This window comes from Dipodomys ordii, unplaced genomic scaffold (assembly GCF_000151885.1).
Source record: "Dipodomys ordii isolate 6190 unplaced genomic scaffold, Dord_2.0 Scaffold200, whole genome shotgun sequence".
NCBI classification, from domain to species: domain Eukaryota; kingdom Metazoa; phylum Chordata; class Mammalia; order Rodentia; family Heteromyidae; genus Dipodomys; species Dipodomys ordii.
In genome coordinates, this window is record NW_012267416.1 from 2,027,984 (window position 1) to 2,050,626 (window position 22,643).

At 46.0% G+C, this 22,643-nt stretch overlaps 1 long non-coding RNA gene across 2 annotated transcripts in view; it reads right to left on the reverse strand.

The window, feature by feature from the left end:
- Positions 1–7,198: 7,198 nt before the first annotated feature.
- Positions 7,199–22,643, reverse strand: part of LOC105999784 — a 24,401-nt gene continuing 8,956 nt past the window's right edge. For both annotated transcript variants that reach the window (XR_001175755.1, XR_001175756.1), the window contains exons 2-3: positions 17,160–17,254; positions 7,199–7,755 (exon numbers count right to left, since the gene is read on the reverse strand). This is a non-coding gene — a long non-coding RNA (uncharacterized LOC105999784). The remainder of the gene's footprint in view (positions 7,756–17,159; positions 17,255–22,643) is intronic.

A 22,643-nucleotide genomic window follows, 5' to 3' on the forward strand; every position in this document is an offset into this window, starting at 1 on the left:
CTCAAGGCTAGCACTCTACCACTTGAGCCACAGCACCACTTCCGGCTTTTTTCCTTTTTGCTTATGTGGTGCTGAGGAATCGAACCCAGGGCCTCATGCATGTAAGGCAAGCGCTCTACCACTGAGCCACCTTCCCAGCCCTTTTATTATATCTTGATATGCAAATGCAATGGACAGAAGGTTGTTAATATGTTTGACTTAAAAAGTCTTTGTGCTTGTTTTAATCTGCACATTTCCCTTGACCAGAAAAATCCACTTGGGAAGAGACAGAAGAAAGGGAAAGGCATTTGTAGGCAGGATTCATTCCAAGTGCAAACCTGTATTCTACCTAAAAATAAGTCCTGTGGTTAAACAGACTCTTTCAAAATTCCCAAGGCAAAGCTATAAAATGAGAGTTAAACTGAAGGATAGGAAGAACTTTCCTTGTAAACAGCAAAGTAGTAAATATCTCAGATTCTGAGTCACCTAATGTCTTTTTAGTGACTCAGCTTTCTACCGCAGCCCCTGGCAAAAGGCAAAGGAGGAGCAAAACAAACGGTACTGCTGGCTTGTGCAATCCTGGCTACTTAGAAGGCTGAGATCTGAGCATCATGGTTCACAGTCAGCCCAGGTAGAAAAGTTCCCCTTGAGACTCTTAATCATTCAAAAATGGGTAATGGAACTGTGGTTCAAAGTGGTAGAGTACTAGTCTTGGGGAGGGGGGAATTCTTTGGGATAGGGTCTAGGCCCTAAGTTCATGACTGACTAAAACACAAAGGGTGGAGCTGCCAGGCACCAGTGGCTCATGCCTAAAATTCTAGCTACTGAGGCAGGAAAGTCCGTAAGATGCTTATCTCTAACAAAACGACTCAGAAAAACCTGGAAGTGTCAATGTGGCTCAAGTGGCAGAGTGTTAGCCTTGGGCAAAAAGAAGCTCAGAGACAGAGTCCTGGTCCCCAGAGTCCAGATATATATTCCTGAATCACCTCCCTAACCTTGAATTTCCTTTCAACATCCCTGTACAGACTCTGCTTCCACATCTTTGGAAGCTGAGCAGCACTGATTGGTGGAATATGTGTGTGTGTGCGCGCGCGCGCGCGCGCGCACACACACACACACACACACACACACAGAGTCCTAGGGCTTGAATTCAGGGCTTGCCTGCTGGTCAAAGCTAACACTTTACCACTTGAGCCTCAACTCCACTTTTTTTTTTTCTTGTTTGTTTCTTTTATAGTTCATTGGAGTAGTATTAGAGTCTCACCAACTTTCCTGCCTGGGCTGGCTTCGAACCATGAGCCTCAGATCTCAGCCTCCAGAATAGCTAGGATGACAGGTGTGTGCCACTGGCACCGGACACTGGAAATTCTTGTTCAACAGATCTCCATTTTTCCCTGAGAGACCCAATGCTGCCTTAGCGCCCCATCTCCTACCCCATTATCATCTTTCCACAGGATGCTTTTCCAGGATAGGATGACAGTGGACATCACTCCAACCACAGGCCCGCTGTCCCAATTGCACCTCTCCGCCCAAGGGACAAGGAGCGGAGGCCACACCCCTCCTCTTCCTGCTGCCCACCCCCAACACTGCTCTAGTTGTCTGTAAGGCTGGAAGACTGTGACCTAGAGTTGCTGTTCCTGCCCAGCCAGATGAGAGTCCTGAGGGTGAGTCAGCTCAAGCCCTGATGACATTTGGATAACAGGCAGCCTGGGAGGCAGGTGCGGCCTCCACTTCAGGGATGGGCTTGGGACACGGAGGAGCCTGCTCGCTCCATTCCCCTCAGGCAGAAGAGGGGTTGGGGTTAGGAGAACATCAAGAGGAAAGGTGCCATTGCCTATGTGCCTCTGATCATACGCAATAATGTTGATCACAATGAACTTCTGGAGATGGAAACAAGAGATACATTTTTCCCTCATTGGTTTTGTTTTTTCTTTTTTCTTTTGTTTCTTTTGTTGGTTTATCTGTCACATTCCTTCCACTTTTATCTTCAGGCATTAAAACTAGAAAGACTCAGAAATGGAGTCACACAGGGTGAACAAATGCAGCAGTGTACTCACTAAGTTGAAAATGAACTATACAAATTGAGGGGAAGGGGGATGGGAGGGAAAAACTGGGAGAGCGAGTGAGGAAAGGGGTGACATTGTTCAAAGAAAACTATACTCTTTACCTGACTTACATAACTGTAACCCCTTTGTACATCAGCTTTATAACAATAATTTTATTTATTTATTTATGGTTGTGGGTCCTGAACTCTGGGCTGGGGTGCTGTCCCTCAGCTCAAGGCTAGTGCTCTACCACTTGAGCCATAGTGACACTTCTGGCTTTTTCTGCTTATGTGGTGCTGAGGAATTGAACCCAGGGCCTCATGCATGCAAGGCAAGCACTCTTCCACTGAGCCACCTTCCCAGACCCAATAAATTTTTTTTTTTGGGGGTCTGGTCGTGGGGCCTGAACTTTGGGCCTGGGCACTGTACCTCAGCTCTTCAGCTCAAGGCTAGCGCTCTACCACTTGAGCCACAGCCCACTTCGGGCTTTTTTCTTTTTGCTTATGTGGTGCTGAGGAATCGAACCCAGGGCCTCATGCATGTAAGACAAGCACTCTTCCACTGAGCCACCTTCCCAGACCCAATAATTTTTTTAAAATGTACTCATTACCTGACTTATAATTATAACCCCACTGTATATCATCTTTAATAATTCAAAAAAAATGTAAAAAGGCAACTGTAATCAACAACCAACTATTCCAATACAATTATAAACCAGGCTCAAATATTTTCCTACATTCATAATAAATATGTATGCTAAAAAGAAGTCAGGCACTGGTGGCTCATGCCTGTAAATGTGAGTTAGTCATGATGCTAACTGTGACCTGAGAATCACGGTTTTCAATACCAGCCCAGGCAGGAAAGTCTGTGAGACTCTTATCTCCAATTAAGCACCTGAACACGGAATGTGGCTCAAAGGGGTAGGAGTGCTAGCCTTGTGCAAAAAGAAAGCTCAGGAACAGCACCCGGTGCTGAGTTCAAGCCCCACAACTGACAAAACAAGAAAAATAAAAAGAAAGGCCTCAGTCCTCTGAGAATTACTTTGGAGAAAGAAATATGTGAATCTGATTCTTTGTTTCAGGGCTGGTCCTGGGGCTTGAAATCAGAGGCTGGTGCTGTCCCTAAGCTTTATTTTTAGCTTGAGGCTAGCAATCTACCACTTGAACCTCAGCTCCACTTCTGGCTTTTTTGGGAGGTGTTTAATTGGAAATAAGGTCTTATGGACTTTCCTGCCCAGGCTGGCTTTGAACCATGATCCTTAGATCTCAGCCTTCTAAGTAGCTAGGATTATAGGTGTGAGCCACCAGCTCTTGCCTGGATCTGATTCTTTTAGAACCTTAGTCTTCAGGAAGCTTCATGGAGAGGCAAGGTACAAGAATTGTCTAGAAAAGGAGCAAGGGCATCCAGCAAATGCATTATGTGCTTCCCAAAGCTGAGGGGACCAGCAAGATCTGATAATGCCCTTGGGAATCACTCAGAAGATTCTGGGTCTTTCCAGGCTCTTCCACTGGAACCAGCACCCCTGAGTACTATACCTATTTGCTGACAAATTCCTTTATCATTGGAACTCAGATTGCAAACATTGGATCCTCAGATCTCAGCCTCCTGAGTTGCTAGGATTACAGGTGTGACTGGCACACAACTCAATCATTTGTTCATTTTTTTTGTGGCTCATTCATTACAAAGAACATTTCTGATCTCTCCATTCAGTCCTGCGCATGTTTCAGGCTAAGCTCCAGAATCATCTTCCTCCAAAGTTCTGACATCAATGTGGGCTCTTTGTGAAATGTGGCTTAGTACCTTCTGCTTTCTTTTCTCATTGTCTCTCTGTCCCTCTCTTTTGTTGGGAGATAGGCACTTGATGCTTTGCTTGTTGCCTGGCGCTCTACCAACTGAGCCACGTTTCCAACCCCACCTTCTGCTGTTTTGCATTAGCTTGTGGTTATAGCCAGGCTGCAGGCTTGGCTGACTTATTCTAGGCCCACCATATCCTAGGCTATGTTTGCAAAAACATTTTAATGTTCTTTTTAAAAAAATCAAATTGAAAAAGGCTAAAGTCATAGCTAAAGTGATAGACTGTCTGCCTAGCAACTGTGAGACACTGAGTTCAAACCCCTCTACCACTGGAAAAGAAAAGAAAAAGCCAAGTACTCCAGTGGTGCACACCTGCAATCCTAGCTACTCAGAAAGCTGAGGTATGAGGACTGCAGCTTAAAGTCAGTCCAGTCAGGAAAGTCCATCAGACCATCCAATTAACCAACAAAATTCTGGAAGTGGATCTGGGTGCCAGTGCCTCAATCTTGTAATCCTAGCAATTTAGGAAGCTGAGATCTGAGGATTGAAGCCAGGAAAGTCCATGAGACTCTTACCTCTAATTTAAAACAAACAAACAAACAAAACCTAACAAAAAGCCAGAAGTGGAACAATGGCTCAAGTGGTAGAGAGCTAGCCTTGAGCAAAAAAAGCTCAGTGACAGCACTCAAGCCTTGTGTGCACATGTGCGTGCGCACATACACACACACACACACACACACAATCAGAAGGGGAATATAACAATAATAAATATTGCCAGGCACCAGTGTCTCATGCCTGTAATTCTAGCTTCTAGGGAGGCTGAGATCCAAGGATGTCGATTAAAAGCCAGCCTGGGCAGGAAAGTCTGTGAGACTCTTACCTCCAATTAAACACCAAAAAGCCAGAAGTGATGCTGTCCTCCAGTGGTAGAGAACTAGCCTTGAGCACAAAAGCTAAAGGACAGCTCCTAGGTTCTGAATTCAAACCCCAGGACCCACACAGACAGACAAACAGATAGATAGACAGACAGACACAGACACACACACAATAATAAGTATATAACAATGAATTTAGCCAATCTGATACACCACACAGAGGCAGATATTTGCAAATGCTTACTGATGAAGGAAAGGGTACTTGGCAAAAATGCCCAATATCCACCAATGTCCAAATGTGGCCCTGACTGGGTTGTTTGTGCCCTGTTGCTCAGCCCAGTCTCTCTCTCTCTCTTTTTTCCCTGCCAATCCTGGAGCTTGAACTCAGGGCCTGGGCACTGTCCCTGAGTGCTCTACCACTTGAGCCACAGCACCACTTCCAGCTTTTGCTGTTTATGTGGTACTGAGGAATAGAACCCAGGACTTCATGCATGCTAGGCAAACACCCTACCACTAAGCCACATTCCCAACCCTCAGCCCAGTCTCTTGCACAGGTCTCTGCCCACTTCTGGAAGTCCTGTGAGGCTACACACTATTTCCTGATCCCTCACGTGTTGAACACGCATGTCACAGAATTAACAGTCTAAAGGCCCACATGAGGGCACCTCTTACATGTGAGCTATGCTGTGTACCCTTGTTTCTATCTGCAGAGTCTGCCTAAGCAGAATCAAACCTGGGCACTTAGAATTATAAACTTATGCTAGGGGCTGGTGGCTCACACCTGTAATCTTAGTTATTTCAGAGGCTGAGAGCTGAGGATCATAGTTCAAAGCCAGCCTGGGCAGGGAAGTCTATGAGGTTCTTATCTCTAATGAAACACCAGAAAACCCCAAATAGAGCTGAGGCTTAAAGTGGTAGAGCACTAGCATTGAGTGAAAAGGCTCAGGACAATGCCCAGGCCCTCAATTCAAGCCCCATAACCAACAAATAATTAAACAAATTTGTGGGAAGTGAAAACTGGAAGGGATGCTTCCTTCATTTCAAAAACATTTCTTGAGCACCAATAATTTGTAGACAAGTATTCCTTATCTTTATCCTTCAAGGCTGGGGTTCTACCACTTGAACCACAGCTCTATTCCTGGATTTTTTTTCCTTTTGGTGATTAATTGGAATAAAGAATCTCACAGATTTTCCTGCCTGAGCTGGCTTCGGACCTCAATCCTCAGATATCAGTCTTCTGAGTAGCTGGGATTACAGGCATGTGGTGCCATGGTTGCCTAGACCAAGACATATTCCTTTTTTTTTTTTTGGGTCCGGTCGTGGGGCCTGAACTCTGGGCCTGGGCGCTGTCCCTCAGCTCTTAACTCAAGGCTAGCACTCTACCACTTGAGCCACAGTGCCACTTCCGGCTTTTTTCTTTTTGCTTATGTGGTGCTGAGGAATCGAACCCAGGGCCTCAGGCATGCAAGGCAAGTGCTTTACCACTGAGCCATCTTCCCAGCCCCCCAAGACATACCCTTACAGAAGGACTTCAAGAGGTTTAAGAAACCTTTCATGCCGGGCCCTGGTGGCTCACTCCTGTAATACTAGCTACTGAGGAGGCTGAGATCTGAGGATCATGGTTCAATGCCAGCCGGACAGGAAAGTCCAAGAGACTCATCTCCAATTAACCTCCAGAAAACCGGAAGTGGTACTATGGCTCAAGTGGTAGAGTGTGAGCCTTGAGCTGAAGAGCTCAGGGACAGCGCCTAGGCCCAGAGTTCAAGCCTCAACAACAACAAAAAAGAATCCTTTCATGTGGAAGAAAAATTTGGGATGTGCAGGTGAAACTGAACTTTCTAGAAACATGGACATTCAAATGCTAAAGGTTAAGGTCTCCACAATGTCAAGACCACTCATTAAAGGTCATTATCCAATTTTTTTTTTTTTCACAGTAGAAAAAAACTGAGGCCCAGAATTGGGAAATGATGCATCTGTCATACAACTAGACAAGGACAGAGACAGGGCTCCCAGTCCTTTGGTGTCTTCACAAGAATACCCTAAGCCAGGCATCTGTAGTTCACACCTGTAATACCAGCTACCCAGGAGGCTGAGATCTGAGGGTCACAGTTCAAAAGACAGCTCAATGGCTGGGAATGTGGCTTAGTAGTAAGTGCTTGCTTAGCATGCATGAACCCTGGGTTCAATTCCTTAGTACCACATATACAGAAAATGCCAGAAGTGGCACTGTGGCTCAAGTGGTAGAGTGCTAGCCTTGAGCAAAAGAAGCTCAGAGACAGTGGCCAGGCCCTGAGTTCAAGCCCCAGGACTGGCAAAAACAAAACAAAACACAACAAAACAAAGAAACAAAGCCAGCCCAGTCTGTAAGATTCTTATCTTCAATTAACCAGCAGAAAGCAGGAAGTAGAGCTGTGGTTCAAAGTGGTAGAGCGTTAGCCTTGAGCAAAAGAGTTCAGGGATAGCACTCAGGCCTTGAGTTCAAGCCCTACCTCTAAGAGAGGGGGTGGGGGAGGAGGGAGAGGGAGAGGAGAGATAAAGAGAAATACCCTCCACTCATTGGCTAAATAGGAGCCATCAACCGAGGTGCTTCTTTGAGCCTCTGGATTCCAAACCTTTGGATTTCAAACATCCCCTTACTCACTAAATACACATTCTCTTTCTCCACCCCCCCTCTTCCGGTTGTCTTTCTCAACATTCCCCCACGTTCACCCATGGACGCCCATGGCTGAGCCGGCCTGGAGTCAAATGCAGATAACCTCTCTGAGGGATGAATAAACATCAGTGGGTGTCCGGAGCCGAAGAATGTAGAAATGGATTCTTTTCCTTCTGAGCACTGGACATCTGGCAGATTGTGTCAAAGTTGCCGTGGCCTGGGGCCCTCTGAGTTCCCATCTGGATGAACCCCACATAATTTCTCACTGCACAGGAGCAGGACGCCTCTCACAGGACTGCAGTCTGCCTCTTTCTCTCTCTCCACTGGCCTTCCGTGGCTCCCAGTTCCCAGCCAGGGGTGGCCAGCTGTGGCTAGCCTCCACTTGAGCAGCACGTGTTTCACAGCATACCTGTGGGAAGTTTGATGTAGAGACAAGTGGTTTGAATTTAATACGAGGACACAGGGGAGCTCATTAGAAAGCTTCATGGTGATCAGTGGATATTTATTTGATCCTACTTTTGAGAGAACTCAATCTCAGGAAAAAGAGTACTGGATTTGAAATCCAGCAACACTCCCCCTCTTCCCCTTAACTACTTAAATTTTTTCTTCTTTCTTGCACGCACACGTGTGTGTGTGTGTGTGTGTGTGTGTGTGTGTGTGTGTGTGGTGTTTTTCTGTTTTTGAAGATGGGGTTGAACCCAGTACCTTGTGCATGTAAAGCAAGCATTCTACCACTGGATACTCCCAGTTCCTAAAGTCAACCTTTCTTCCTTCCCTCCTTCCCTTCCTTTTACTTTCCTTCCTTCCCTCCCTTCTTTCTCTATTTTCTTTCTTTCTCTTCCTTCCTCCCTTCTTCCCTCCCTTCCTTTTGTCTATTTCTTCCTTCCTCTCTGTCTCTGACTCTTTTCTCTTTCCAAAATTATAGTCAAAAGAATTAGGCAGGGCTGCCAAAGTGGCTTAGTGGTAGAGTGCTTGCCTAGCATGCATGAAGCCCTGGATTTGATTCCTCAGTACCACATAACAGAAAATGCCAGAAGTGGTGCTGTGGCTCAAGTGGTAGAGTGCTAGTCTTGAGCAAAAGAAGCTCAGGGACAGTACCCAGGCCCTGAGTTCAAGCCCCAGGACTGGCAAAAGAAAAAAAAAAGAATCAGGCATAAATGTACTAAAGCTCTATTGAAACTTATTTTTTAAACCTTAAGACCCAAACAAGTGGCTGAAGATTGACTCTTGGGGTTGTAGATTCGCCCTCATCCCTAGTCCTCATGCTAAGGAGACCGAAGATGGATGGCTGGGAATATCTGCAGACCTGCCACCACCTAACCTGTACATACAATGTCTGGAAAGGGAGTGTGAACAACTTCATGCAATTCTCATTGCTGTTTGCTAGTCTTGCTTCAGCTAGGACAAGTGCCAGGATCATTTCAGAATATGTGTACAGTGTCCTGGAACCTATTTTCGGAAACAGAGAGTGTCACTGAATCACACTCCTGTCATGCTGGCTAGGAGTACGGATTTGTTTCTCTGCTGATTAAAGAAATAAAAGGCAGAAATGTGTTTAAAGTGGACAGAGCAAGTTAACTTGGACACAAAAGTAGACCATAGGCTCTCCACAGTTTGAGCCCTCAAAGCAGGGGTTCAATGGAGTCCATACCTCTTCCTGAGCTTTTTGCTGGTGGATGATGGCTCATGTGTGCACCGCCTTAGCTCTTTTCATTGATTGAGCCACAACCCCCGGCATTATGGGAAGGAGAAACACTATGAATAGCCATGTTATTTCCACCATTTTTTTTTTTCCAGTTCTGGGGACTGAATTCAGGGCCTGGGCACTGTCCCTGAGCTTCATTTTTGCTCAAGGCTAGCACACTACCCCTTGAGCCACAGTGCTTCCAGCTTTTGCTATTTATGTAGTACTGTGTTCGCAGAGCTTCATGCATGCTAGGTAAACACTCTACCACTAAGCTACATTCCCAGCCCCATTTTTGTTATTGTTGTTTGTCTTGGGGCTTGAACTCAGGGCCTAGGTGCTGTCCCAGAGTTTTTTGCTCAAGGCTGGCACTCTACCACTTTGAGCCATAGCTCCATTTTCAGCTTTTGGTAGTTAACTGGAGATAACATAATTAAGTGTACACAGGAAACAAACACACACACACACACTCTCAAAAAAACAAAGTCAGGCACCCATGGCTCACGCCTGTAATCCCAACTACTCAGAAGGCTGAATTCTGATGTCTATGAGACTCTTATTTCCAATTAACCAGCAAAAACCCAGAAGTGGAGCTGAGGCTCAAGTGATAGTGTACCAGCCTTAAGGAAAAAAAAAAACCATAAAAAACCTGAGAGAAAGCATCCAGGCTTTGAGTTTAAGCTCCAGGAATAGGGAAAAAAAAATAAGATAGGAAAATAATATAGGTTCTGAGTGGGAAAGGGCAGACATCAGCAGGAGAAGGAAGAGCTCAAGAAGAAGTGAATAAGGATGGATATGGTAAAAGTAAATACAAAGAAGGGTGTTATACACACACACACACAGCACAATGAAACCTGTTAAAGAAATGGAACCTGTTTTAAGAGATGTTTTAAGGGCCATGTACCAGTGGCTCATACTTGTAATCCCAGCTATTCAGGAGACCTGAGGATTTTAGTTTGAAGTCAGCTTGTATATAGGACAGTCTATGAGACTCTGATCTCCAATTAACCAGCAAAAACTAGAAGTAGAGGTGTGGCTCAAGCAACAGAGCTCCAGTCTTGAGTGAAAAAGCTAAGAGACAGTGCTTAGGCCCTGAGTTCAAGCCCAACCTAAAAAAAGAAAAAAATAATGGATTAAATTAAAAATAAATAACAAAAATATTAGGAAGTGTACATATAAAAACCCTGTCAATCAGAAGAAGATTCAAAGGCCCCTTCTCACTGATAACAAAATAATAGAATCTAAGTTTCTTTTTTTTTTGGGGGGTCCGGTAGAGGGCCTGAACTCTGGGCCTGGGCGCTGTCCCTCAGCTCTTCAGCTCAAGGCTAGCGCTCTACCACTTGAGCCACAGTGCCACTTCCGCTTTTTTTTTTTCCTGGCTTATGTGGTGCTGAGGAATCGAACCCAGGGCCTCATGCACGCAAGGCAAGTGCTCTACCACTGAGCCACCTTCCCAGCCCAGAATCTAAGTTTCTTAGAGCAAAAGGTTCTAACAGATCCCAATCCTGGGGCTGTTGGGAGTATTGGGTGCTGGTAGCTCTGTCTAGAACATAAGCCTGCAATGAATATTAGATGAAATACATGGCTGGATTTTTTGCTCAAGGCTAGCACTCTACCACTTGAGCCACACCTCCACTTCTGGCTTTTGCTTCTATTTTTATTTTTTTCATGGTTTGAAGCCAGCCCGGGCAGGAAAGACTATGAAACTCTTATCTTCAACTAACTACCAAATAGCTGGAAGTGGAGTTATGGCTCAAAGCACTAGCCTTGAGCAAAAACATTTAACAGGCCCTGATTTAAGTCTCAAAAACAAAAACAAAGGAATAAGTGAGAAGGTGATTATCACACTTCCAATTCAGGTTGCTTGGCTTTCTCCAACTCTGGGTAGTCAGCCTTGGTGATTTATCATCTAGCTTTTATTTGGAAATATATTTGTTCACACACAGAACAATGGATGTCTATGTGTCCATTTGGTGGACTGCTATTTTACCATCCATTAGCTGCTGTTCTGTTCATCATTGAGCACACCCATAGACCTTCAAATTCACATATCCACCACTGGTCTAGACTGCCAGCTTTCATAGATGTATTGTCCTTGTCCCCTTTAATCTGATTACCCACTCCTGCCCTACATACTCAGACAGACACACACACATAAACACTCTCTCTCACACATTGGAGAGGGACACAGAGTTTGGGTGCTGTCCCTCAGCTTCTTTTGCTCAAGGCTATTACTCTACCACTTGAGCCACAGCTCCACTTCTGGATTTTTTTTGGGGGGGTGGTGGTGGTGGTGGTGGTAATTTATTGGAGGTAAGAGCCTCATGGAGCGAGGCGCTGGTGGCTCATGTTTGTAATCCTAGCTATTTAGGAGGCTGAGATCTGAGGATTGCAGTTCAAAGCCAGCCTGGCCAGGAAAGTTCATGAGACTTTATCTCCAACTAAGCACCAAAAGACCAGCAATGGAGCTGTGGCTCAAGTGGTAGCGCACTATAGCCTTGACGAAGAAAAAAAAAGCTCAGGGACAACACCCAGGCTGAGTTCAAGCCCCAGAACCAGTACACACACACACACACACACACACACACACACACACACACACACACACACACACACGCACGCACGCACGCATGCACACTAACAATACTCCAAAATGTACTCAGAATATCACCAATCTGCACACAGAACAACTATGGTTTGAAAAAAAAAAAAACACAAACTGGGTGCTGGTGGCTTACACCTGTGAGCCTAGCTACTCAGAAAGCTGATATCTGCGGATCACAGTTCAAAGCCAGCCTGGGCTGGAAAGTCTGTGAGACTCTTATTGCCAATGAGCCACAGGAAAACCAGAAGTGGTGCTGTGGCTCAAAGTGGTAGAGTGCTAGTCTTGAGCAAAAGAGCTTAGGGACAGTGCTTAGGGTCTGAGTTCAAGCCCCATGACTGACACACACACACACACACACACACACACACACACACAAAACACACACACACAAAAGCAGCAAAGAGTAAGGAAGCATAGGAACCTGAATTGAAACCTGGACAGTGCTCAGGACCTGTCACCATAGTGGAGTATCAGGACCTGGCTGTGATTTCCAGGCCACATGTGCCCTGCTGTATCCAATCAACAGCTCTATGACCAGCTGGTCCTGGGGAACCTGGAGCCAATCATGAAAGACACAACACTACAGTGGCAGCTAAAGTGGCACAATGGGGGACCTGGAGGCCAGGTGATATCCTTGCTGGGATTCGCTGGTCAGTAGTGAGCAGAAGAGCTGCAACCAGGCACTTCTCCTTCAGTGAAAGCCCTCTGGCAGCCCATAAATCAGGATCAGCCCTGCTGATCCTGCTTACTAGATTAGTTGACTGAGTAACTCCATATGTATTATCACCCAGTGGCTTACAGAGCTGCTCTGGAAGGCTCCAAGGCCTGACTGATGTGGGCCCAGGGGAGGGGAGACCAATGTTGTCTGAGCAACTCAGCCTATAGAGATGACCAGCTCTACCTTCTCCACTGGGCTGAGCCACTCTACACTTAGCTCTGACCCTGTTCTGCATTTTGCAGGCTCTATTAGAGGCAAAACTTTCTGGCAATTTTAGGAACATCCATTAACAAAGAGTCTTAAAGCTGGGTACCAGTGGGTCACACACCTGTAATCCTAGCTACTTAGGAAGCTGAGATCTAAGGATCCAAGTTCAAAGGCAGCTTGGGCAAGAAAGTTTGTGAGATTCTTGTTTTTTTCTTTTGGTCATTCATGGGACTTGAACTCTGGGCCTGGGTGCTGTCCCCGAGCTCATTTTCCTCAAAGCTAGCTTACTACCACTTTGAGCTACAGCTCCACTTCCAGTTTTCTGGTGGTCAACTGGAGAAAACAGCCCTGCCTTGGATGGCTTTGAACCTCGATCCTCAGTTCTCAGTCTCCTGAGTAGCTAGGATTACAGGCCTGAGCCACCAGCTCCCTGCCTGTAAGACTCTTATCTCCTATGAGCCACCAAAAAACTGGAAATGGAGGCATGGTTCAAGTGGTGGTGTGACCCTTGCCTTGAACACAGAAGTCAAGGGAGAGCTCCCAGGGCCAGAGTTCAAGCCCCAGTATCAGTACACGTGCATGCTCTCTTCTCTCTCTCTCTCACACACACACAATAGTTTAAGAGTGAAAGAAAATTCAAGAATGATAACTATGATAGGTGAGTTGTGAGAGAACAAGGAAGGTGAATTCGGAGGCAAATGAAATTGTTATCTGTGATGGTTAATTTTGTAGAGGAAACTTATAGGCATCAATTGGATTCAGTTTAGATTCACCCAGCTGATTAGTAAAGCACACCTCTGGGTCTGGGGGCTTTCTATAGAAGATTAATTCAAGTGGAAATTCCTCCTAAATGTGGGTAGCACCATCTCATAGGCTGGCTTTCCACACAGAAGTAAGGGGTGTGTGTGTGTGTGTGTGGTTGGGGGGAAAGGTGTGTGTGTGTGTGTGTGTGTGTGTGTGTGTGGTTGGGGGGAGAGAATCCTGCAATCCAGGCATTCTCTTTCCCTCTCTTACCCCTCTTCCTGCTTCCTGGCCACCATGAGTTGTTCTGCTCTGTAATGGTTACCTGAAATGTGACACTGAGCAAAATAAATCCTTTCTCCCTTATTTCTGTCAAGTATTTTGTCACAGCAGCAACAACAAAAATATATGACTAGCACATAGCCCAATCCTCCTCTTTCTACCTCTTTTATTTTTTGGCCAGTCCTGGGGCTTGAACTTGGGGCCTGAGCACTGTCGCTAAGCCTCTTTGTGCTCAAGGTTATGACTCTACCACCTGAGCCACACAGCTACTTCTGGCTTTTACTGAGTAGTTTATTGGAGATGAGTCTCACAGGGAGCCGAGCATTGGTGGTTCACGCCTGTAATCCTAGCTACTCAGGAGGCTGAGATCTCAGGATCATGGTTCAAAGCCAGCCCAGGCAGGAAAGGCCGTGAGACTCTTATCTCCAATAAACCACTCAGAAAACTGGAAGTGGCACAGTGGCTCAAGTGGTAGAATGCGAGCCTTGAGCTGAAGAGCTGAGGGACAGTGTTCAGGCCCAGAGTTCAAGTCCTATGACCGACAAAAATAAATAAATAAAAAGTTTCACAGGGACTGGAATGTGGCTTGCCTAGTGTGTATGAAGCCTTAGTACCACATAAACAGAAAAAGCTGGAAGTGGTGCTGTGGCTCAAGTGGTAGAGTGCTGGCCTTGATCATTGAGAGGCTCAGTGACAGTGCGCAGGCCCTGAGTTCAAGCTGCAGGACTGGCAAAAAAAAAAAAAAAAGAGTCTCATAGCCTTTTCTTCCTGGGCTGGCTTTGAACTGCTACCCTCAGATCTCAGCCTTCTAAGTAGCTAGGATTAAGGTGTGAGACATGGGTGATGGTCTGCCTTCCACCTCTTCTTCCCCCTTCTCTCCCATTCCCTTTACTCCACCTGTCTCCCTGTTCTTCTACTTTCTCCTTCCTCCTTTTACAGCTTCCCCTCCTTTCCCCCTCCCCCTCTGCCTTCTTCTCCAGGGCCTCACCATGCTAAGTAAGTAACAGGCTTTACCACTGAACTAGACATCCAGCCCAAGGTTGCCATCTTTACTTGATGAAACAAACAGCTGGCTTCAATGGGTTGCTGACTGTGTGCTAGGCACCAATCCACCTTTTGCTATGTGAACTTGCTAATAAACTCGTGGGATAGGTATTGATCATCTTTGCCTTATAGACCAAGCCACTGGACCACAGAGCAAACAATTGACCAGGGCCTAAGATCACAAAATTTCAATCTTGGGGCCACAAAAATACTAACAGAGCCATGAACTTAATCACATCTGTGGATGTTGATTCCTTGGTACAAGAATGTTAGGGTAAGGAAAGATGAAGGCTATAAATGGTGTTTAATTTGAAGCTGAGCTTTGTGATAGGAAAGACCAGGATAAAAGACCCAGCACTGGCATTTACTAACTTGTACATCACAAACAAGTCATTTTAGTTCTTTGCCTCAGTTTATCTACCTGTAAAATGGAGATACTCAGAGCTCCCTTCCTCATAGAAGAACAGGTTCCTAGCCAAGCGCCATTGGCTCACACCTCTAATCCTAGCTATTCAGGAGGTTGAGATCTGAGGATCACAGTTCAAAGCCATCCTGGGTAGGAAAATGCATGAGACTTATCTCCAATTACCCACCAGAAAACCAGAGGTGGCACTGTGGCTCAAAGTGGTAGAGTACTAGCCTTAAGCAGAAGAGCTCAAGGACAGCACTCAGGCCCTGAGTTCAAGTTCCATGACTAACAACAACAACAACAACAAAGATCAGGTTCCATTCATGTATTTAAGATACTATATTAGGGCTGGGAAGGTGGCTCAGTGGTAGAGTGCTTGCCTTGCATGCATGAGATGCATGAGGCCGTGGGTTCGATTCCTCAGCACCACATAAGCAGAAAAAGCTGGAAGTGGGGCTGTAGCTCAAATGGTAGAGCACTAGCCTTAAGCTGAAGAGCTGAGGGACAGTGCCCAGACCCATGTTCAGGTGCCATGATCGACACACAGACACACACAGACACACAGACACACACACACACTATATTAAGGATGAGATTTGAGAACTGAAGTTCAAAGCCAGCCTACGCAGCTAAATCTGAGAGACTTATCTCCAGTTAACCTGAAAAGAGCTGGAAGTGCAAGTGTGGCTCAAATGGTAGAAGGCCAGTCCAGGTAGCTACCCATTGCTTTCGCTCCAACCTGGCACAGGCCTACCATGAATGACCCAACAACAGATATTTGGTGGTGAGAAACTGAATGAGTGAACTTTACAAGGAGCCTCGCCTCCTGCCATCCCTTCTTGCCCAGCCCCTCTCCGGCTGCAATGTTTATTATTCTCTCACTGTGGGAAAGTAAGTACAGCATAAAATGTGCCATATGAACCAATTATAAGTGCACACTTCAGTAGCATTAAGCATATTCACATTTGCATGCAACCTCATTGATACCAACTTCTAGAACTTTCTCAGTACACCAACCTGAGATTCGGTACTTATTAAACAGTAGTACCATCCATCCCTTCCCCCAGCCCCTGGAAATCCACCATTCTACTTCCTGTCTCTGAGAACATCACTCTTGTAGATCTCCAGTGAGTAGAGTCACATGGTATTTCCTCCAGTGATGGTGATGGTGTGTGTGTGTGTGTGTCCAAGTCCTGAGGGCATGGGCACTATTCTTGAGCACTTTTGCTCAAGGCTAGCACTCTACTACCTGAACCACAACTCCACTTCTGGTTTTTCTGAGGTAGTTAATTGAAGAGTCTTTTGACTCTCTGATCCTCAGATCTCAGCTTCCTGAGTAGCTAGGATTACAGGCACGAGCCACCAACGTTCGGCTAGTGATGAATCTTAACAAATTAGCTCTGCTAGTCTGTAGTACCTCCTTGTTAGGTCAAACATCCAAGTAAATGTTGCTATGATAATATTTTTGGATGTGATTAATCACAGGGGCAAATTTAAATGGGTAGATTTAAATTAATTTTAAACTTGATCTTTCCTAAAGGGAATGGGCTTTATCTAATAATTTGGTGAACTTCAGAGCAAAGACAGAGGTGACTCAAATTCTGCTGCCATATAGAAATTCTACCTGAGTTTCCAATCTATAGGCTTGAGGTTGCAACATCAGCTCTTGCTGGAGCTGTCAGGCCTGACAGCCACATGTATGTATATACACATACAACATACTCATGTATGTGTATATATGTGTGGACACACATATACACATTTAAATGACTTAAATGAATAGACATATGTGTGTGTGTTTGTGTGTATGTGACTACTGGGGCTTGAACTCAGGGTCTAGACACTTTTCCTTAGCTTATTCTGCTTCATACTGGTCCTCTACCACTCAAGCCACACCTTTAGTTCCAGCTTTTTGTTGGTGTGTGGGAGATAAGAGTCTCCCACTGGCTTTGAACTGCAATCCTCAGAACTCAGCTTCCTGAATAATGAGGATTATAGGCATGAGGCACCGGCATAGGACACACGTATGATGTCTTGGTTCTGTTTCAGGAGAAGCCTGTGACACTGGCCATACTTCCTGCATGTGGACCTGATACTCAGCTGCTCCAGGAGCTCAAGTTCACCTGGCAGGAAGTCCCAGGACCCTCCAAGGATTCAGGTCAGGCCTGGGGTCTCATATAGGATGCCAGGTTCATTCTCTGGCTGCTGGCAAAGGAGGCTGTGAAAAGGGGGAGAGGAACTATGAGGAGACTGTTTCGGGAGGTGGTTAGGAGTCTGCCCCCCACCTTTTTTTTTTTTTTGCCAGTCCTGGAGCTTGAACTCAGGGCCTGATCATTGTCTCTGAGCTTCTTTTGCTCAAGGCTAACACTCTACTGCTTGAGCCACAGTGCCACTTCTGGCTTTTTCTGTTTATATGGTACTGAGGAATTGAACCCAGGGCTTCAAGCATGCTAGGCAAGTACACTGCCACTAAGCCACATCCCCAGCATGCTCCCTCCCTTTTTTGATGCTAGTACTAGAGCTTGAACTCAGGTCCTGGGTGCTGTCCCTTAGCTATTTTTCTCAAGGCTAGCAATCTACCACTAGAGCTATAGTTCCACATCAGGCTTGTTAGTGGTTAATTGGAGATAAGAGTCTCACACTGGCTTCAAACCACAATCCTTAAAGCTCGGCCTCCAGAGTAGCTAGGATGACAAACATGAACTATCAGCACCCAGCTCATCGTATTCTTCTCAGTCATACTATTTTCATTTTTAGCTGTGTGGCTCTAGTCAAGTGGCTTAACCTCTCTGAGTCCCATTTCCTGATTTGTGAAAGGAGGATTAAAACACAAACACCACAGTGATAATGAAATGCTCTATGGGGATGGCTATGGACAGTCAATGGAGGAAAAAGTAAATGATATATCCACCTCCGTGCACAGCGGTTATGATTAGTAACCACTCGTTATTATTTGTCATTGTTATTATTTGGGCTGGCCTTGATCTGAGAAGCTACCTGAGACTGGGGGTAGAGGAGTGAACCCCCACTGCTGCCTCTTCCCCACCCCCACCTTACTGGCCCCCCCTTTGAAGTCTCCAGGGGCCTCCAGGCCATGATAAATGTCCCAGCCCTATAGGTTATGACTTGCTGCCAGATTTGACGTTAACCATCGGTGCTCTGGCTATGTGTTTGAAGAAAGTGGCTAAATGCTGCTGGGGCCGATGGGGAGATAGCGGCCTGCTCTAGAAGCTGGGCTTTGAAAGCTCCTTCAGCTGAGGAGGGGGGGGGGGAAGAGGGGAGGGGAGGGGAGAGAGAGAGACACACACACACACACGTATAGAGACAGAGACAGAGACAGAGAAAGAGAGAGAGGGGACACACACACACACACACACACACACACACACACACACACACACACACGGAGAGGAGGCAGCTCCACACAGCTGTTTAGTCTACCAATCACGGTGGTGACAAAGAGTCTGCACTGGCCAGGGCTGCTGGCTGGGCAGGAGGGGCCCCACCTTGCAGCTATTGAGGGGGGGGTTCCCTTTCTTTTCCTTGGGTGCTTGTGTTGTGGGTGTTTTTTACATCTTTCCAGGCTACCAGAAGATGGGATAGGAGAAAGATCAGACTGGCAGAGTTTAGGCATGTTATGGAAAGGCTCATAGTCCAGGGTGTGGACACCCATCTCTGCCTCTTCTGTCCAGGAAAGGTCCTTGCTGGCCTTCGTTTCCTAGTGTTTAGGAGTGAAGCAAAGGCTAGCACGTCCTTCCCAGGGCTCAGGGAGGATTCAGTAGGCCTGAACTAATGCACAGCAGGGGCAGGGGGAATCTGACCTTCAGCACCAGTCAAGGACATGTGGTTAAAAAACTCAGACACCTACCAAAACTCCAGATACCTAGCAGCTTCTATTTCATCCAACACTTGGGAAGAACTAGTTCTTTCCTTCCTCTCCCTCCCTCCCTCCTTCCCTTCCTCCCTCTCTTCCTCTCCTTTTGTCAGTCAGGGGACTTGAACTCAGGACCTGGGCATTGTCCCTGAGTTTTTTTGCTCCAGGCTAGTTCTCTAGCACTTTTAGCCACAGCACCACTTCCGGTTTTCTAGCTAGGATTACAATTTTGAGCTACTGATGCCCAGATCTTCTTTTCTTCTTCCTCCCTCCCTCCTCTTTTCTGTCTTTCAATTTCATGCTGGTTCCAGGGCTTGAACTTAGGGCCTGAGCACTGTTCCTGAACTGTTTGTTTTGGTCAAGGCTGATATTCTACCACTTAACCCACAGCTCCACTTCCAGCTTTAATTGGAGATAAGAGTCTCACAGTCTTTCCTGCCGAGGCTGGCTTTGAACTGTGATCCTCAGATCTCAGCCCCCTAAGTAGCTACAATTATAGTATGATCCACCAACACCTGGCACACTGGTTTTTGTTTTTGTTTTTTTTTTCTGTTGGTCGTGGGGCTTGAACTCTGGGCCTGGGCACTGTCCCTCAGCTCTTTAGCTCAAGGCTGGTGTTCTACCACTTTGAGCCACAGCACCACTTCTGGTTTTCTAGTGTTTTATTGGAGATGAGTCTCGTGGACTTTCTTGCCCAGGCTGACTTTGAAACGCAATCCTCAGACCTCAGCCTCCTGAGTAGCTAGGGTTATAGGCATGAGCTCTGGCACCCGGCCCACCTGGTCTTTTCAAGAACTTTAATCACAGGCAGAGTGGTGCTGTACTGAAACACCAGCCAGGTACTATGAAGAGGACATGTCTCAGTTGGCCAAAGATCGAAGCATTATTAAAACCAATTTATACTGGGGAAACTGAGGCTCAGATAAAACAGATTTACCTAGAGTCAAGAATCTATGACTGGTGCCAATGGCTCACATCTCTACTCTTAGCTCAGGAGGCTGAGGACTGTGATTCAAAGCCAGCTTGGGCAGAAAGGTCTGTGAGACTATTACCTCCAATGAACCACTAAAGAGCCAGAAGTAGAGCTGTGGCTCAAGTGGTAGAATGTGCCAGCCTTGAGAATAAAAGCTCAGGGACAGCACCTAGACTTGGAGTTCAAGCCCTAGGAATAGTGTGCATATGTGCGCACGCATGCACGCGTGTGCATACCTTCAGGTTTGTCTCTTGGGTCACATGTGTTGCTCCAAGGAAAGGAATTGGGACAGGGGCAGGAACTGGGCGTCCACAGCCACTGGCTAACTTGAGATTTTCCTCTGTAATATGGAAAGGAGGATACTTGACTTATATGGTTGTTGGGAGCATTAGATAAGCTAAGGTATGGTGTGTGTGTGTGTATGTGTGTGCACGTGCGTGCATGCACTCAGAGCCCGAGTGCTGTCCCTGAACTTTTTTGCTCAAGGCTGGCACTATATCATTTGAGCCACAGACCCACTTCTGGCTTTTTTGGTGTTTAACTGGAGATAAGAGTCTCATGGACTTTCCTACCCTAGACTGGCTTTGCGCTGCAATCCTCAAATCTCAGCCTCCTGAGTAGCTAGGATCATAGCTGTGATCCACCACTGGCTCCTGCCTATAATAAGGGCTTTTTAAAAAAAAATTTACATTTTATTTATTTTTTGCCAGTTGTGGGGCTTGAACTTTGGGCCTGGGCACTGTCCCTGAGCTCTTCAGCTAAAGGCTAGTGTTCTACCACTTGAGACACAGTGCCACTTCTGACTTTTTCTGTTTATGTGGTGCTGAGGAATCGAACCCAGGGCTCATGCATATGAGGCAAGCACTCTACCACTGAGCCACCTTCCCAACCCTATAATAAGGTTTTAATGAAGGGTAGTTGGTGAGATTGTTCAGTACTTATTCCATGCTGACCTCCTCGGAGACCCCTAAAGTGGAATCAGAGAGGGGCTCTGCCTTCAAAGCACCAGGAGGAGTCAAAATCGGCCAAGTAATGCTGCAGCGACAAACAGCCCAATCTTATTTCTACTAATGACATGTGTTCAAGGTGAGTTAGTAGGAGCTTCTGTTCTTCTTGTAGGGGACAGAGACTACCAGGTAGAATCTCCACTCTGACATACTTTGAAGATCACTGTAGCAAAGGGAAATTAACTCAGGGACTCACACACTGATGCATAGTTTCTACAGCTAATGTGTTTTAGTCTCATGGTTGTACCGAACCTTGAACAGAAAAGTATGTCTACCATGTTCCATGTGTTCCATGGTCTAGGAAGGAAGGCAGGTATGTCAACAACTTCTCACAAGTAATGTGGGCCCATGGGTGAGAAGTTGCTTTGTCGATTTTTAATTTTTAATTTTTGTGCTGATGGTAGAGAGTAGGACTTGAACTCAGGGCCTGGGCACTGTCTCTTAAACTATATTTACTAAAGGTTAATGCGTTACCAGTTGAGCTACAGCTCCACTTCTGGCATTTTTGGTGGTTAATTGTATGTAACAGTCATACACTTTCCTGCCCAGGCTGGCTTTGAACCACAATCTTCAGCTCTTAGCCTCCTGAGTAGTTAGGGTTACAGGCATCAGCTGCCATCTTTTTTTTTTTTTTAAGTCTTTTGTTTCCATGCCTTGGAGTTCATTTCAGTATGTATATTAGAAATATAAAGAGGCACTTAGGCACCTTATCTTGTATATTGATGAGAATTGTGCATTTTCCTGGGAAGAAAGACTTTAACTTTCATTACTCAAGACTTAGGCCACCAAGGGCTGGGATGTAGCTCAGTGGCAGAACGCTTGCCTAGCAAGTGCAACGTCCTGGGTTCAATCCCCAGTACCAAAAAAGAAAAGACAAAAAAAAAATACAGTTTAAAAAAAAAAAAAGACCTAGGCCACCAAATGGTCTCTACGCCTTTCTTATGACATTAGTCTTTGTGTTCATTGCAATGTTTTTTTTTTTTTTTTTTTTTGGGTCCGGTCGTGGGGCCTGAACTCTGGGCCTGGGCGCTGTCCCTCAGCTCTTCAGCTCAAGGCTAGCGCTCTACCACTTGAGCCACAGCGCCACTTCCGGCTTTTTTCTTTTTGCTTATGTGGTGCTGAGGAATTGAACCCAGGGCCTCGAGCATGCAAGGCAAATGCTCTACCACTGAGCCACCTTCCCAGCCCCTCATTGCAATGTTAATGCGCAAACCACCTCAACAGATCAATTTGGCATTTGTCAAAAATGCCAGTTCCCAGGCAGGCAATGGTGGCTTACAGTTGTAATTCTCACTACTCAGGAGTTTGAGATGAGAGGATTGCAGTTCAAAGCCAGCCTGGACAGCAAAGTTTGAGACTCTTGTCTCCAATTAACTAGGGGAAAAAAAAAAACAACCAACCAACCAAAAAACAGTAGAGATGTGGCTTACAAGGTAGAACACCAACTGTGAGCAGAAAAGGGGTTGGGGATTTAGCTCAGGGAAGAGTACTTGCCTGGTGGGTACAATGCCCTGAGTTCCATCCTCAGCTCTGGAAAAAAAAAAAGCTAATACACTGAAACTTATTTATACCTGGAGGCAGGCTTTAAGGATAATCACTACCTGGTCCTTCTTTAAAAAGAGGAGCTGCAGGCTGGGAAGGTGGCTCAGTGGTAGAGCGCTTGCCTAGCATGCATGAGGCCCTGGGTTTGATTCCTCAGCACCACATAAGCAGAAAAAACTGTGGCTCAAGAGGAGGAGGAGGAGGAGGTGAA